Source organism: Volvox carteri (genome assembly GCF_000143455.1).
Source record: "Volvox carteri f. nagariensis unplaced genomic scaffold VOLCAscaffold_95, whole genome shotgun sequence".
NCBI classification, from domain to species: Eukaryota; Viridiplantae; Chlorophyta; class Chlorophyceae; order Chlamydomonadales; family Volvocaceae; genus Volvox; species Volvox carteri.
Window position 1 is genome coordinate 194,615 of NW_003307638.1, and position 6,778 is coordinate 201,392.

Sequence of the window (6,778 nt, forward strand, 5' to 3'; positions counted from 1 at the left end):
ACGATGGAATGTCCGTTGCAAAAGAAGAATAGCTTCATCCAATATCTCAGAAGAACCCGTCGCCTCTTTGATGAAAAGGGTATGGGCCACACGGCGAGCCATCGAAAAAGGTGAAAGTTGCATATTAGTCGCTATTTTAACGGATAAGTGTTGGAATCGGATTGGAGGCCCTACACCCCATCTCCAACCAAGCCTCGACACTAGGGTTTGGGTAACCGACTCAATAGGGGGCACCATTGCTTCCCTAGATTCTACACTCAGCGGCAACAAAAGACTAGCCGCCTGTCTCCAATTCGCTGGAATATCATCTAGAAGAGCGCCAATAGCATCCATACATTCCTGCCATTTACGATAGGTGCACAGGGATTTAGCTAGTGGGGTTTGCGGTTGGAGGTATTGATCCACTATTTGATGCCAAGCCTTGCGTATTGCAAGGCCTGCTTGGTCCGTTGCCTTCATAACTCCATCCAAGGCCTCGCGCGCGCAAAGAACATCTCCCAACGTATGCAATGCTTTACAGCCCAGGAGGGCCTGATGTCGAAATTCTAGTCCTGGGCGGATGTTATCTAACTGGACATTCACCCTTTTTTCTGGAAGAACAGGGTTTCCCCACAATGGCAAATTCCAACACCACGCATTAGGAACTAACGGGTGATCATCAACATCTTCCACTGGGGGAAGGTATGCCAACGCTGTCACAATGCGCTGAACATCTGGCGGTAAAACGATTAATCCAAACCAAGGCACTCCCACCTGGGACGTAAAAATACACATAGGATTATATTTGGGGTAAAGGCTATGTAGGAAAGATTGCATGACCATGACCCAAGGCGGACGCACTAAGACTGGTTGGAGTAATGCTCCCACAAAACGCACTGCCCAGCATGCCCATCGCGCTTGCACATGTTGTCGTACTGCTAATGCCCCAAAACCGCCCAAAGTTGGATGGCCATATAACAAATATTTAGGAACCCCGGTGAGTCGTCTTTCTTGTGCTACCGGTCCGAGGTTCCTATCAATAAGCTTGGCCGCTTTAGCCTCAATATTCATGAGTTTAGCTTCTGGGGGAAACCCCCCGTGTTCCATATGCCACGTAAAACGATGCAGCCCATATGCAGCCGCTGCATGTGCACGCCCAAAAATGGAAAGATTTAACACAGAGATGCGTCGAAACCGAGCCCAGACTTTGTCTAGTTGCACATCCCAGTCCCTGACTGTGGTTTCTCCCACGTCCGTAAAAGGTAGATTGAGAGCCGTAGCCATATGTACGACCTTCAAGTCTTGATTTATTGTTATATGATGTGCCCTTTCAGTTGGTATCGATCTAGACGATCCGGCCTATACGCTTCGCTCCGCCTTCGTCTTCATCGTCTTCGTCGTCATCGCTTCGCTCCGCTGGTCATCTTCGTCATCGTCGTCACCGACATCGTCGTCTTCGTCATCTTCGTCTTCGTCATCCTCCGATGGCTCCCGTCCCCACCACGGGACCCTATCAAGCGCAGCTTGCTATGTTTGCCTTGACGCAGGGTTCCGGACCAAACTCCTTACAATGCTACATTGCGGAATTCAAACGCCTTATGGCCGACCTGCCGTACCGCCACGAGAAGGACCACGTCCTCTTCTTCGCGCAGGGACTGCAGGACGACCTCAGGAAGGAGATCTTCTCGCGCTTACGCAACCCGGGTTCCTACATACGACTGCAGGATGTGATCGACCTTGCGTGCACCATTTCAATGGAGCACGATGCCGCTCACCGCTCACCGCATTCGCTACCGCAGGGCACCTGCACCATCAACGTCCTCACCGACCGCTCGCCCTTTCGTTCCACCACCTCTCGAACCGCAAGCCGCTCTCCCTCCCGCTCCCCCTCCCCCTCTCCGGCTCGCACCGACAATTCCGACCGCCGTCGTCAGGACAACGACCACGGACGCACCTTTCCCTCCCGTTCAGGCAGCCCCCACCCTCGCCGCGATGACCAGCACCGCCGCGCCGACCCCACCCGCCGCCGTTCGCCTCGATCCCGTCAACGTGGCCTTTAAGCCACCACCGGCAGAACAGGTTAGCCACAGCTTGCCGGTGCGTTTTGCTGTGCAACGGTCAGCCGAGTCTGACACCCCGCCGCCGCCGCCGTTCAACGTTTCGCGCCTAACCCAGATCGCCAGTAAGCCCGCCCGCCGTGTAGGTTGTATGCGTGCTCGTGTTGCAGCAGCCTCCACGACGGAAGCGCACCGGGTGGACAGCGACTGGATGCTTTCGCGCACCGTCTTTCTCGATCTTGACTCGCAGTATGGCCCCTTCACCGTCGACGCCTGCTGCGACGACTTCGGCATCAACGCCCACGTCGTTCCCTTCTTCTCGCCGTCCCGCTCCTTTCTGTCGGCCCACGTCGACGGCGAGTGCGTCTGGATGGTCCCGCCTACATCGTCCCCGTCCGCCTTCATCTCCCAGTACCTGGAATCCAAAACGACAAACCCTCGCACCTCCGCCATCATCGTCTTACCAGACCGCCCTACAGCCCCCTGGGCTCCCCTCATACGCCACATGACCGTCGTGCGCCGCTTTCCTACTGGCGCGCGGATCGTCTGCCGCCGCGACCCCTCCGACGCCTCCAGGTACGACGAGCCAGGACCTTCCCCCTGGCCGCTCATTGTCCTCTACAACCCACCGTCCAACACCCCCTTCTCACTCGCCACTTCGTCCACTACCTCCTTACCTACTTCTTCGTCTCCGTCGCTAACTACTTCGTCGTCTTCGTCCTCTCTTATTTCGTCGTCTCCGTCGCCACCTACTTCGTCGTCTTCGCCCTCTCTTATTTCGTCGTCTCCGTCGCCACCTACTTCGTCGTCTTCGCCTTCTCTTATTTCGTCGCCTCCGTCGCTAACTACTTCGTCGTCTTCGTCCTCTCGTACTTCGTCACCCCCGTCCTCTACCATTTCGTCGCCTACGTCGTCAACTACTTCGTCGTCCCCGCTTACCACCACCTCCCGTGTTCGACAACTCACCCACCACTTCGCAACCCAAAACCCACTCACACCCCCAACCGCGGAACAACCTCCGCCGTCCCGCTCCAACGTCGCTCGTCTCATCGCCCGCTTCTCGCCCTCGCCCCCAGCCCCACAACCCTCCACGGCTCCCGTACCTTCACCCCCTCCTACCCCGCAACCACCCACCATTATAACCGCTCCACCTCCGCGCGTCTCCTTCGCTTCCCCCCTCGTCTCACCACCTACCCCTCGCCCTTGCGATCACCGCATCCCCCTCGACCCCGACGCCCAACCGCCGAAGCAACGCGAGTACCGCATGTCACCGGCAGAGCTCCAAGAGCTTGAACGACAGCTCAAGGACTACCTCGACCGTGGCTGGATCCGCCCGTCTACGTCGCCGTTTGGCGCCCCAATCCTGTTCGCCCGCAAACCCGGCGGCAACGGACTACGCCTCTGTGCCGACTTCCGTGCGATCAACCAGCTCACCGTCAAGAACGCGTACCCGCTGCCTCGTGTGGACGAGCTCCTAGACCAGCTGTACGGCGCAGCCTACTTCACCAAGCTGGATCTCTGGTCGGGTTACCACCAAGTTCGTGTGCACGAACCGGACGTGCATGAAACAGCTTTTCGGCGTAAGTATGGGCTGTATGAATGGCTCGTCCTTCCTTTCGGTCTCACCGGCGCCCCTGCTACGTTCATGTCCCTGATGAACGACGTCCTCCGCCCCTTCCGCAACAAGTGTGCGGTCGTGTACCTCGACGACGTCCTCATCTACTCACGCACCTTCGAAGACCATTGCCGCGACGTGGAAGCTGTCCTCCGCACCTTGCAGAACCACCACCTCCACGTCCGCCGCACAAAATGTTCCTTCGCCCAGCCGTCAACAAAATTCTGCGGCTTCATCATTTCCCGCGACGGCATCACAACCGACCCCGACAAACTTGCAGCCCTCAACCATTTCCCCATTCCCTCCACCATCACCGACGTCCGCGCCTTCCTGGGTTTTACAGGATTCTACCGCCGTTTCATCAAAGACTACGCCCGCATCGCCCACCCTCTCATCGTTCTTACCAAAACCACCCAGCCCTTTCCCAAGACCTTACCGCCCGACGCCGTCGCTGCCTTCCATGCTCTTCGTAACGCACTCACCTCCGCCCCCGCTCTCATCATTCCTCAAACGGGTCCCTCAGCCACCGTCACCCTCTATACGGACGCCTCCACCCTTGGCCTCGGAGCAGTACTCCTCCAGGAACGAGACAATGCCCTTCATCCCGTCGCGTTCGAGTCCTGCAAGCTCAATCGACACGAAGCAAATTATCCAATCCATGAGTTGGAACTGCTTGCTGTCGTACACGCTGTACGTAAGTTTCGCTGCTATCTTGAAGGTTGCCACTTCACGCTATGCACCGACCACGACACCCTACAGCGTTTCTTCACGCAGAAGGACCTTTCGCGACGCCAAGCTCGTTGGGCTCAGCTGCTCGCACCGTTTCAGGGCTACATCTCCATCACCTACCGCCCTGGACCACAAAACCTGGCCGACGCTCTCTCTCGCTTTCCTGTCCAACCGCCGCCTTTCCCCGACCCACCTTCCAGCGTCTCTCCCACACCGTCCATCTCACCATCGCCTCCCATACAGTCCCTTCCATCTTCCGCTCCACTTTGGCCCTCCACAGAACCACCTGTCGACATCCCCGCCAACAACGCGCTTCGCCACACCTGCTTTGCCCTCGCCTCCCATGTCCTTCCAGACCCCAGCCTCACCGCCGCCATCCTTTCTGGTTACACCACCGACCCCATGTACTCCAACCCCTCCGCTATCAAGCCATACCTCCAACGCTCCCCTGACGGTCTCTTCTACTTTGGCAACCGTATCGCTGTACCTGCTGACCCAGCCCTCCGCCGTCGCCTACTGCACGAATTCCATGATGCCGCCTACTCAGGTCATCCCGGTTTTCGTCGCACCCTCGCCTCCATCACTACCCGCTACTGGTGGCCACATATGAGCCGCACAGTCCGTGCCTACGTACAATCCTGCGCCATCTGCCAGCGCTCAAAACCATCTACTCAGCCTCCGCCTGGCCTCCTCCATCCCATGCCTACGCCTTCACGACCATGGACTCATGTGTCTTTGGACCTCATCACCGACCTACCGCCCTCCAAAGGACTGGATGGTCGCACCTACACCGCCATTGTCACGTTCGTCGACATGTTCTCCAAACAAGCCCACTTCGTACCCACCAACAAATCAGCTACAGCCCGCGATATCGCCCTCCTTGCCATCTCCAACATCTATCGTCTTCATGGCCTCCCCACCACCATCGTCTCCGACCGCGATCCCCGCTTCACAGCCGACATCTGGCGCACCTTTTGGGAACATTTAGGCACTTCCCTCAACCTTTCCTCCGCTTACCATCCGCAAACCGATGGTCAAACTGAACGTACCCATCGCACCATCGAGGAAATCCTTCGTGCTTACGTTCAGCCCATGCAAGATTCCTGGGCTGCCTACCTGCCCATCGCCGAAGCTGCCTACAACAACACTCCCCACGCCAGCACCGGTACCACCCCATTTTACGCCAACTACGGTTTCCATCCCACCACCCCCGCCACGATTAACACCCCCCCTTCCAAACCCGCCCACACCGCCGCCGCTGATCTCCATGCCCACATCCGTGACATTCATTCTACCATCACCGCAGAACTCGAAGCAGCTAAAGTTCGATACGCTGCCGCCGCCAACCAACACCGCCGCAACCTCACCTTCCAAGTTGGAGACCGTGTTCGCCTCTCCACCACTAACCTCACCTTACCCGACTACCCCTCCGCAAAACTCCGACCTCGCTACATCGGCCCTTTTACCATTAGTGCAGTCATTTCCCCCGTCGCTTACCGCCTTCAACTTCCACCTACCCTCGGCCGCATCCATCCCGTTTTTCACGTCTCCCGCCTGCTTCCATGGACAGACAACGATCCTACGCTCTTCCCCAACCGTCCTCCAGCTCCGCCCGCCGTGCCCATCACACTGGAGTCACCGTACGACCACGCCGACACTATCGTTACTGCAGTTCGCCTAGGTTATAACCGTCGTGGTCGGCCGTCCGTGATGTTCCTAGTTCAGTGGTCTACCGCCAGTGGCCGTGACGCGTCCTGGGAACCGTACGATGACGTACGCAGCCTCCCAGCACTTCGTGCCTTCCTGGCGACCCCAGCCTGGACCTCGTTCAAGCTGTCCGACCGCTATGCCTGGTTCAGAGCGAAGTTTCCGGAACGCGCCCCGAGGATAGTGCACTTCGTGACAACCTAGCGCTACGCATAGGATGTGTGTTGTGTGTGACTCGTGTCCTGTGTGTTTCGGTTTTGGGTTATTTCGCCTCCGTTTTGCGCGAGTCGTGTCTTGACTTCTGTTTTTTTTCGGGTTGCTGCGTTTTGAATCCGGGCTGAGCAGCTAGCCAGACCAAGAACCGGGACGAGAAACCCAAAACGCGTTCGTTACAGTACAACTAATATGAACAAGGCACCGGGGACGTGGACATATGGTTGGGGATAAGAGACGCCCAGCCTGCCTGCCAGAGCCCGCATGCTACTTCGTGCGGCCCTTCCGGGCTACCGTGCTCTTCCGCATTGGTAACCAGCAGGCAGCCGACGGCCTCGCTTGGGTTACTTTGGCCCCACGCCTAACCCAGCGAAACATCCCCCCTCACCCAGTCGCGTCACATTCGCTCCACCACTGTCCGCCTCACAGCAACGGACCGGCGGATGTAGACCAGCACCGCATCAGACCTCCACCGCCC